The 12,014-nt window shown below is 42.0% G+C and overlaps 1 protein-coding gene across 4 annotated transcripts in view; it reads right to left on the bottom strand.

Moving 5' to 3' along the window:
- tsnare1 (T-SNARE Domain Containing 1) overlaps window positions 1-12,014 on the bottom strand; it is a 735,823-nt gene that overhangs the window by 61,819 nt on the left and 661,990 nt on the right. The window lies entirely within an intron of this gene.

Genomic DNA, 12,014 nt, shown 5'->3' with positions numbered 1-12,014 from the left:
TTGAATTTAGAATCATTATCAAGATTCATAACTTTTGAATAAGCATAAAATACACTTATGCGCTGTAGAAGAAAGGCTTAATCTCCAAACTTCCCACACGTTCTGCATATATGAAGCAAAAGAGAGCATTAACTACATGAAGCAAAATAAATTTGGTGACAAGTGCCTTACATTAATGAGTGCTATGGAAGTACTAGCTGTCATATTTCATAGATACTTTTTGAAAAGAACAGGTTATAACCTATATTACGTAACTCACTAAAAATTAAAGTGTTTTAGACATAGGAGGAAGTCCATTAAAGCCTGGCCACCCTATTACTTTTGAAGAGATCTCTCTTGCCCAACTGCCCCTTTTCATTGTATTCCTTACCTCTCCAGGAACACTCGATCCTCTTCTCAGTTACCTTATCTTAACTTGTTTTGGCTATTTTCTGAACCACAGCGAACAACTTAACCAGGTCAACTTGACCCATTCCCTTCCTAACATTGTAAACTTGTTTGGGAAATTTGCCATAGTTGCTGACAAAGTACATTATATCAGATAATTCTGAAGAAAAGTCTGACCGCTCCACAGATGCAGCCAGAACTGTTGAGTTTATCCAGCATTTTCTGTTATTAAATGTGAAATAAATTATTCTCTGTTATGGTACTACTTTGAGGGCTTGGATACTTTCAGCTGATACCTAAAGTTATGACATAATGCTATTTAACATTAATGTTGCATTGATGTCTGAGGTTTCAATTCCCCAGTCTGACCATCCTGCGATTTCTCTGAGTGAGTTTGTTAATTATAGCATTTTATTACTATTTTCCTCATTGTCCCTTGATATAGAAGGGCATAGAATTATTATTTTTTAAAAAATTCAATTATAAGATTTCATTAAATACATCAACATTCTGAAATAGGATTTGTAAATATCATTTGATAAAAAGGACTTGTTATAAACATAAGGGTCAGAATTCTCCCCAAATGCCCGCGGTTGAGATTCTCCAGTCCCATTGCAATGAATGGAGATTTGACTGAACGTCAAATTCCCCGTTCTTCCTGGCAATGGTAGTGGGGCGTACAAGACATGTAAGGATATTATTAATGTAGAAAGAGTGTAGAAAAGATTTACTAGGATGTTACCGGGATTTGATGGTTTGAGTTATAAGGAGAGTTTAGTTTAATTTAGGCAGACATCATGATTGGCGCAGACTTGGAGGGCCAAAGGGCCTGTTCCTGTGGTGTACTTTTCTTTGTTTCTTCTCTTTGTTTCTCGAGAGGCTGAATAGACTGGGACTTTTTTCTCCTGAAGCATAGGAGGCTTAGGAGTGATCTTATAGAGGTCTACAAAATAATGAGGGACACAGATAAGATATAGTCAATATCGTTTCCCAAAGGTAGGGGAGTCTAAAACTAGAGGGCATAGGTTTAAGATGAGGGGGGGAGGGGGAGATACAAAAGTATCCAGAGAGGCAATTTTTTCACACAGAGGGTGGTGAGTGTCTGGAATGAGCTGCTAGAGGTAATAGTAGAGGCGGGTGCAATTTTGTCTTTTAAAAAGCACTTAGTAACATCGGTGATAGGGGTATAGAGGAATATGCGCCAAACATGGACAATTGGGAGTAGCTTAATGGAAAAACTGAACAAGTTGGGCTGAAGGGCCTGTTTCCATGTTGTAAACCTCTATGACTCTATGAGATTGGAAATTTCTGGCCAGGTTATGTATAGCATTCCTCTTCGAGTTCCAAATCCTCTCTCAGTCAGGCATATCTTTTTCATGGGTTCATGGCCGCAAAATCACAAATCGTGACAGATTCTTTAAAAAGGTTAGGAAATAGGTATAGATTTCGGTGAAAGCAAAGCTGTTCAGAACATCAAGGCAGTGAAAACGTTTGTGGTTTAAACAAATGTGGAAGGAAGAGTAGGGTTATAGGGAAGTGATGTTATAGAAGTAATATGATGGTTAAGTGGAGTTGCTTAAAAAAAAGTTCAGACTTGAACCAGATATTGGGATTATCCATCCAGCCAGAATTTGATGTTGAGTCATGTAGAAGACAAATTGTTACCAAAAAGGATAGCACTGGATATTGGACCCATCCAAGCAGAGTGTACTGATAAACTTCCTTCAGTATGTCTTGTTGGGCCATCCTTCCCAGCATGATTTGTGATTTTATCACCAGTTTATTGCAGCCCCCAGTAACAGGTCTACCACTATCGATTTCATCCAAGATGGTTGGTCAACTAGAAACAGTGCCTTGGAATGTAAAACCTGCCGGGCTCAGTTATCTGATTACAGAGTCTGCCAGAGTAGATTGATTCAGTTCCAATATTCTATCTCCCAAGTGCACCATCCTTGGAGCTAAATTAACCCCAAAGAGACCCCACATAGATCTGAAAAACTTAGAACTTAAAAGCAATGAAGAACTGAGTGTTTTGGAATTCAGAATGACTGGATGGAAATTTTGACAAGTGTGTTACTCCAACATGCCTTAGTACTTACAATAAAATTGATCAGTGTTTGGCATTGTGCAAAGAACTGACAAATGCAGATGCTGTAGGAGATCTGACAGACTGATCCAAGAAATAAATGCGAAGACAGGTCCTGCAGTCAGGGCACAGACACCCAGGTTTGACACTGATAGATGGAGCATGAATGGGGCAGATCAGTGAAACTGCATATCGCTGTTTGATTGAACCTTGCACTGACACATAGATGGGACACGCAGGGGTGACATGTTTTCTTGCGAATGCCAAGCTATTTGCATTAATCAAACTGCATTTTAGTTTCAACAAAAATAGAAATGTGAACATTGATTTTTTTTTACCAAATAAATGAATTAAAAGCTCATTGGGTTATCAAACATTTTGTGTGTGCAGTCAGAGTTGTACAACTTATCTGTTGACATACAAGTGGGATGGACAAGTTAGATGTATCACACAAGGGGCTTTTTGAACAAAGGTCCATTTGTGAGGAATGTTTTGAAATTTGGTTTGATTTCTTACTGTCACATGTATTAGTGTACGGTGAAAAGTATTGTTTCTTGCACTCTATACAACGCATACCTTTCAGAGTGGTGGAAAGGAGAGAGTGCAGAATCTAGTGTTACAGTTATAGCTAGGGTGTAGAGAAAGATCAACCTAGTGCGAGGTAGATCCACTCAAAAGTCTGATGGCAGCAGGGAAGAAGATGTTCTCATGAACTCAGACTTTTGTACCTTTCTACCAATGGAAGAAGATGAGAAGGTGAGAAGGAAGATAGAAGAATGGTAAAGAGATCAGGTTCATTCTGAAATTGCAAAACTCCAGAACCTGACTGTGGATTGCAATACAAGCAGCGACAACTGTCACTTGGGACATTAACCTTACAGTTCCGCCATCACCCGTATAAATGCTCATTTTGTTTTCCAAACAGCAATCTATTCAATATAATGATTCCCCACATCTCCAAGCTTTCAAGGAGAAATATTGCCCTCAAGGTTCTGAAGACTAATAGGGTTTTATGGTGGCCAAAGCTGAAATCAGGGGCCATTACTACATACTTGAGATAACAGAAGGAACAATTTGCTCAGATGCCACAGAGGAAAATGCCTAGTGACTGTGATAACTATGTCTCTGGGCTATATTGAGTGGCAGTAAAAAGACAGCAAGATCTATGACTTTGTCGGGAATAGAACAGCGGAGCTATCATTTGTTCTACTGCAATGTCGAAAGCTTCAAGTGACTTCCACTTAAATAATAAAGGATGATGATTTTATTATATTTAAAGAATGTTTAAATGAAACTCCTCTGGCGGGTAGCTTTTAAAGTTATTTGCTTTTGTTAGAAGTGGCTTGAGTAATTCACTGTTTTTTCTATTTTGTTCTCCTCTGAAAGTGAATCAAACTGCACGAGTGTATGAGTGGGATCTCGAGCCTCTTTCATCAGACATGTTGAAAATAGCAATGCCAGAGCGTAGAGAATATTGGTCATTCAATTATATATTGAGTACCCTGCAATAAACTCACCAAGTGGTTCAGATCATATCTTAAGTCCTGGGTCAACCCAGAACTGATCTTCATCTTAGGCACTGCCTCAGGATCAAGGATGTTTTGCTTCCACTCCAGCTCAATGGGTTTTGAGATGGCTGATTATTTCACTGCATGATGTGCAGATTCAGCCAAACATGGGATAGGTTGTGCCCGGAGGATCAGGTAGATACGTGTTGTCTCTCCAATGCCTTGACTTAACTCTGCATATTCCCAACAAAGTGTCTCAATATGTTCAATGTTTTCCCATATGAACCACAGAACCAATGAATCCCTACAGTGCAGGAGGCCATTCAGCCCATTGAGTCTGGAGCATTTTACCCAGACCCATACACCTGCCCTATCCCTGTGACCTTCTACATTTACAATGGCTAATCCACCTAAACTGCACAATTTCCCTCTGCCTCCCTTTTAAAGTAGTGGGGTTATATTGGCTACCTTCCATTCTGCAGGAAACACAGAATCCTTTGTGGATGGAAAAAATGGCTACAACAATGATTTAACAACAATAACACCAATAGTGGCTTTCAAATGGCTACTCTGGCTGAGAGTTAAGCATGCTGGGATTTTTGGTCAACTTAGAATTAAAATCAGATGCAGGTCGTAAAGCTGCTTTGGTCTGGGAGCTGTGATCTGAAGTTTCCTGTGTCGGTCAGGTCAGGGAAGTTGCTTACCTTTGGCTCAAACACGATGGTTTCGATTTATTGCCATTATGTGTGGAACATGCAGTTTGAACTAAGCATGATGACATTGTTTGCAAGTCATTTCATGGATGTTTGAGCCATGTGATCGGTTTCTGATTGCCCAGTTGGCTGGATGACAGAGAATCTTCTGGAAGCAAGTGGAGGATTTGTAGATCAAAGGCACTGTAGTCCTTTGTTTGCCAGCAGCAACTCTGTCGAGACTAACCATCGTAAGAAGCATGTGCCTTGAAGGACTTTCCCTCAGAGAAGAAAATAGATTGAGAATATTTCTTAGCTAACGTCTTCCCTAAATTCAGTGGTATCTATTTTTAATTGACTAATTAAAGTTGATGTTCAATTAAGATGAATGTGCAGTTAAGAGTTAAAGTTCAGTTGAGAGTTGACATTCAGTTAAGTGTTTAAGTTCAGTAAAAAAGTTAATGACTTGCAAATGTTTCTGTTAGAGTTGGTACCAGAAGTATCAAATAAAGAAATAGTTGAATAAAATAAAGAATCAGTTACTGTCCTTGTTTGTCTCATTAAACTGGAATGTTTGCAAGGTGTTTAAATTAAAAACCAGATAACACCTTACAATGCAGAAAGAGGCTATTCAGCCCATCGAGTCTGCACCGACTCTCTGAAACAGCATCCCCCCAGTCTGTCCCCTCTGTCCTATCCCCATTACCCTGCACATTGCTATGACTAATCCACCTAACTTACACATCCTTGGACATTAAGGGGTAATTTAGCATGACCAATCCATCTAGCATTCTCTATTTTGGTCGGTCACAAACCAGGGGCTCCCACAAGTTGGCAAGGATATTTAAACTCTTCAGAGATGCTCTGAGGACATCCCAAAAGCATTTCCATTGTCCTGCTTGGAGTCCGCAGAACATTTGCTTTTGGATTCTGATGTCAGGCCTACAAAATGTCATCTTGAACCCCATTTATCAATTCCATTGCCAGTAGTTCGTATCAACCTCTAAAGGTTACTACAACAACTATGCTCAAGGGGGTAAAGAGGGAAATCAAACCCAGAATTAGCTCCACACAAAAACCAATCCTTATGTAGATGGATGTAATTCCTTGGAAACAGCAATATTGATATATTCGCAATGTACTGTTTAACCACCAATGACAATTGTAAAAAGTTGAAGCCGAAATCAAATACAAGATGCACAATTTATACAACGCTTAGTGCACTCCATTAGCATTTCATTAAATTTAGTTAAAAGTTGAGAAAGAGTGAATGCAATCTTAAGTGCTTTCACTCTTAAATCTTAAGCACTCATCCAAAAGTCAGCTGCATGAGTGGACTGTCAAATTTGGGATTTGCTTCTTTTATGAGACTATAATCTATTCACTAGTTCTTCAGGTCGTCTTTACCAGTAGCATGAGCAACCATTCCCTGTACTGTCTTTCGTTTAACTACTTAGTAGCAAGCAGCAACTGCCCAGCAAGAATTCTTCTTGCTGAGGTGTATTCTAAAATTGTGCGCTAAAATTCTTCCACAATGCTGCAGCAGAGATCAGGAAAGCAGCAAGACCCAAGCTTAGTTCCTCCTTTTTTAAAATCTCTGCAGTATGTTCTCAGTGGGGAAAGATTGCTCCCTGATGTGGTCAACACCTTTCTCAATAAGGTTTCTGAAGCACTCGTGGGATGCCTAACCAATTAGAATGAATTAGTGAAATTCAGAGTTGGATGGTGCAATTTCCTAAGTGGTATTCCACCAGCTGTTCAAAATCCCAACAGCCAAAATAAGTCCAGAACTTCCTATAAACTAACAGAAACCAGCAACATGATGCAAGTGCATCTGGAGATCACACTCATTGCCATGAACAACCATGTGTCATCCTCTCTCTCCAACAGCACTGGCCCACCCTATTTCAAAGCTGGCCATGTCCCATTTCAAGAGACCTCTGAAGAAGCGTCATACCTTTTCCTCTCTCCAAAGATGTTGCCAGATCTGACAAGCCTTTCTAGTATTTTACCATCGAATCATAGAATCCTGACAGTACAGAAGGAGGCCATTCCACCCATCAAGACTGCAATGACCACACTCCCATCCAGCCCTATCTCTGTAACCCCACATATTCCCCCTACTAATCCCCCTGAGGGTCAATTTGGCCTGGCCAATCAACCTAACCCACAACAGCTTTGGACTCTGGGAGGAAACCAGATCACCTGGAGGAAACCCACGCAGACATGGGGAGAATGTGCAGACTTCACACAATGACCCAAGGCCGGAATGGAACTGGGGTCCCAGGCACTGAGAGGCAGCAGCGCTAACCACAATGCCACTGTTTATTATTTCAGGAACCAGCAACACATTGCCCTACAAGAAACACACCCACATGTGTGTTCAGGAAGGTTTCCTGACACAGTATGTGGATGAGCCTACGAGGGGAGAGGCTGTACTTGACCTGGTACTGGCGAATGAACCAGGGCAGGTGATGGATCTCTCGGTAGGGGAGCATCTTGGGAATGGTGACCATAATTCTATCTCCTTCGCAATTGCATTGGAACGAGATAGGATCAGGCAGGCTAGGAAGGTGTTTGCCTGGAGTAAGGGGAGATACGAAGAAGTCAGGAAGTTACTTGGACAAATAAACTGGAAGGAGGCGTTCTTAGGGAAAAGTACCGAAGGAAGGTGGCGGATATTCAAGGAATGTTTGTCTGGAGCTATGCGTGACAACGTTCCGATGAGACAAGGGGGTTTTGGTAGGTCGAGGGAACCGTGGTGCACGAAGGCTGTGTTGAACCTAGTCAGGAGGAAAGGGAAGGTGTACAAAAGGTTCAGGGAACTCGGAGAGGTTAAGGATCTTGAGGAGTATAAGGACTGTAGAAAGGAGCTTTAAAGGGAAATTAGGAGAGCCAGAAGGGGTCATGAGAAGACCTTGGCGGGTAAGATTAAGGAGAATCCCAAGGCCTTTTATAAATATGTGAAAGGTAAAAGGATGAGCAGAGAAGGGATAGGACCTATAAAAGGTGAAGGGGGTAAGGTCTGTGTGGAACCAGAAGAAATGGCAGAGGTGCTTAATGAGTACTTCGCCTCAGTATTCACGGTGGAAGCTGATCTGGGAGATTTTGCCACGGATTTGCAGCAGATGGAAAAGATTGAGTTTGTGGATATTAAGGTGGAGGATGTGTTAGAACTTTTGAATTCTATCAAGATTGATAAGTCGCCGGGACCAGATGGGATATACCCCAGGATACTGTGGGAGGCGAGGGAAGTGATTGCAGCGCCCCTGGCGATGATCTTTGCGTCGTCAATGGAGACGGGAGAGGTTCCGGAAGATTGGAGGGTTGCGGATGTAGTCCCTATTTTTAAGAAAGGGAACAGAGATAGCCCGGGAAATTACCGACCGGTGAGTCTGACCTCAGTGGTTGGTAAGCTGATGGAAAGGCTTCTGAGGGACAAGATTTACGACCATTTGGAGAGGTTTGACATGATCAGGAATAGTCAGCATGGATTTGTCAAGGGCAGGTCGTGCCTTACGAGCCTAGTTGAGTTCTTCGATAATGTGACTGAATACATTGACGAAGGAAGTGCCGTGGACGTGGTGTACATGGACTTCAGCAAGGCGTTTGATAAGGTCCCCCATGCAAGACTTCTTGAGAAGGTGAGAGGGCATGGGATCCGAGGGCCTTTGGCCTTGTGGATCAAGAACTGGCTTGCCTGCAGAAGGCAGAGAGTGGTTGTGGATGGGGCTTTTTCTGAATGGAGGTCAGTCACCAGTGGAGTGCCCCAGGGATCTGTTCTAGGACCCTTGCTGTTTGTCATTTTCATAAATGACCTGGATGAGGAAGTGGAAGGATGGGTAAGTAAGTTCGCTGATGACACGAAGGTCGGTGGTGTTGTGGATGGTCTGGAAGGATGGCAAAAGTTGCAGCAGGACATAAATAGGATGCAGGACTGGGCGGAGAAGTGGCAGATGGACTTCAACGCGGATAAATGCGTAGTCATCCATTTTGGCAGAACCAACGGGATGAACGAGTACACTATCAAGGGCAGGAGTCTTGGTAGTGTTGAGGAGCAGAAGGATCTTGGGGTCCGGGTCCACAGGACTCTTAAATCGGCCTCGCAGGTGGAGGAGGTGGTCAAGAAGGGGTATGGTGTACTGGCCTTCATTAATCGAGGGATTGAGTTTAGGAATCGGGAGGTAATGCTGCAACTTTATAAGACCCTTGTCAGGCCTCATTTGGAGTACTGTGCGCAGTTCTGGTCGCCTCACTATAGGAAAGACGTAGAAGCTATTGAAAGGGTACAGAGGAGATTTACAAGGATGTTGCCTGGACTGGGAGGCATGCCTTATGAAGTTAGGTTGAGGGAACTGGGTCTCTTTTCCCTGGAGAGACGTAGGTTGAGAGGCGACCTGATAGAGGTTTATAAAATGTTGAGAGGAATAGATAGGGTGGATTCTCAGAGGCTATTTCCCCGGGTTGAAATGGTCGCTACGAGAGGACACAGGTTTAAGGTGCGGGGAGGAAAGTACAGAAGTGATGTTAGGGGTAAGTTTTTCACTCAGAGGGTGGTGAGTGAATGGAATCGGCTGCCGTCAGTGGTGGTGGAGGCGAACTCGCTGGGGTCTTTTAAAAGACTTCTGGATGAGTATATGGGGTTTTATAGGATTGGGGGTTATAGATAGGTGTTGATGTGATCGGCGCAACTCGTGGGCCGAAGGGCCTGTTTGTGCTGTAGTGTTCTATGTTCTATGTTCTATGGATCCTGCACCACTCCAGCCCAAAACAAATTGAGGATCCTGCCTTGCTCCTGAAGAGATTTATTTCCACCATGAAGGAAATAACTCACTATTGTCAATACAACAAAATATAATGAATTTTGCCAGCCCCTCAAACGTCTTTATCTGCAAATATTATATAACCTGTAACATTCTATTTTTGTTTTAATTATTACTGTCACAAGTAGGCTTACATTAACACAACAATAAAGTTACTGTGAAAATCCCCTAATTGTCTGGTCGGGTACGCTGTAAGGAAATTTAGCATGGCCAATGCACCTAACCAACACATCTTTCAGACTGCGGGGGGAAGCCGGAACACACTGAAGAAACCCATGCAGACATGGGAAGAACGTGCAGACTCCTCTCAGACAGTGATCCAAGCCGGGAATCGAACCGGGGTCCCTGGCGCTGTGAGGCAGCAGTGCTAACCACTGTGGCACCATCTTGCCCTAATTGTACCGTATCATACGATAACTTGTAAAAGAGTGCAATTCTATGAAAAAAATCAGTAGCAATTTATAAGGTAGAGATAGCTGTTAAACGACATATTGCCAGTTGGTGAAGGAAGAGCCTGGTGGTCAATCCTTACTCAATTTTAGATGTTGTCACAAAATGAGACATTACACACAACAACGCTACACGTTGTTGAAAAGATAAATACTTCGCTGAAATTCTTCACCATGCAATTGTCACAAATACAAGAAAGGCAAATTTGAGACAATTATAACAATTTACACCATCGGGGGAAAGTGGCGCTGATTGGCTGAGGCATTGGCATGGAGAAAGCAAAAGAGAATGATAAGCTCTTAATGCTTCTGGATACTGCAAAAAAGGCTCGAGGCATGGACATGTGCCTTTAGTCTATAGACAATTGGTCTTTGCATCTGAATGTATGTCACTTCTACCAAGCATTGAACCACTTTGAGAGCTAGACTGAGGATCTAAAATGGACTATTGGTGTATCTCAGGATTGTTCAGCAAGTGCTACCCAGTCATGTAATCACATCCAACAGTTGATGTTTTAATTTGGGATTTGCAAGTATGGGCTGGTTAAGAAAAGCCTGTACTCAGCACATGATGCTCAATTGCAGGAACACGGATTCATTCAGTAGGTCATTGGGATGCACAGCCTACGTATCTGGCTGAAATTCACACATTAGTCAGCTGTGTGGACTGATGGTATCATCATCACTACAGAAGTATCATGCCTAACTCTGTAACCTGCTCCAATGCCAATAATTATCTCTTTGGATAGTAGTTTTTTTTTTCCTTTTTGTTGTTAATGAGGGGGTATAAATAGCAGAGCTTGGCTCTAAGATCCATCCTCTGGGTTGTGAACTCAGCATTCTTCCATTGCACCACCCTGCTATAATTCAAAAAAATGAGCCTGATGTAACCTTCTGGTCTGGAGTCAGACAAACTCCCATTGCATCAATATAAGTGGAAATATTTATTGAACAAATGCCCCCACCTATATACACTTCACCTTAATGTACTCAATTAACAACAGCTACGATTGCTTTGACACTTACCAACAACAGAAACTATAACAATCTATAACAAAAAATTGCCTGACAAACATCAGCACCTCTCAGTCACAAACTGATTTATCTCAAAGTAACATCTGGTAACACCTAAACTATAATAGACAAAGGAACATTATTTTAATTATGTTCATTCTGCTGTGATGAAATTGCTAAATTAGCACTGAATGGCTCAAAATAATGGGTCCCTTTGTGCTGTCGCCTTGTGATAAGGTGAAACGGGCTATGCACATTGTGTGATGAATTCTTATGGCCAACAGAGAGCAGAGACATTCAACCATCCATCCATCAGGTCTGGTTTGGAAGGGGAGCATAGTAAGCCACAGTTACACCCAAAGCAATCCAGCTCTCTCACACACACAAACACGCACACACAAAAACACACATGCATATGCACACACACGCACAAACACGCACACACACGCACCTAGATTTTAAAACTAATACTAGTCCAGATTCCAAATAATTCTAGATTCCTTCCTTTATTTTCTGCACTAAACTGAACCCTTCCATCCCAACCTGAAGGCGCTGATTCCTAAATGGGTTCTGGTCCCCCAACAAAGTTGTGCACTTATATGGTGCTTCTAATATAGTCAAATGTCACTTTGCAGCATCTTACTCAGGCAAAATGTGGCACCCAGCTACAGAAAACGTCAGGACAGATAGGCTGCATGGAGATGTGCCACAAACCATTCACCCAATCTGCATTTGATCTGCCCAATGCTTTGCACTAATCCAGTTTGTTGTACCACCTTGAAAGGAAGGCTATCCTTTCATAGATAAGAAGACCCAAACTACACACAAAACTATATCATATCTGCAGTCTTGCATTCCTGTCTTAATCCTGGTGAACCTGTGATGAATGCTATCTATGGTTTTAATATAATTTCTATAGTGGAGTGGCTAAGTAGTGATCTGTGGTCTAATGAGTGCCAAGCAGACATTTATCATCAGCGTTTTACTCTGGCAATGTATTGATAGCACATAACAGATAATTAAGCAACGACAGGAGACAAAAATAGGTTAAAGTT

Source organism: Carcharhinus amblyrhynchos, chromosome 8 (genome assembly GCF_965287045.1).
Source record: "Carcharhinus amblyrhynchos chromosome 8, sCarAmb.v2.hapA, whole genome shotgun sequence".
In the NCBI taxonomy this organism is placed as follows: domain Eukaryota; kingdom Metazoa; phylum Chordata; class Chondrichthyes; order Carcharhiniformes; family Carcharhinidae; genus Carcharhinus; species Carcharhinus amblyrhynchos.
Note: the sequence above shows the minus strand (reverse complement) of the source record. Positions and strands in the feature narration are given on the sequence as shown.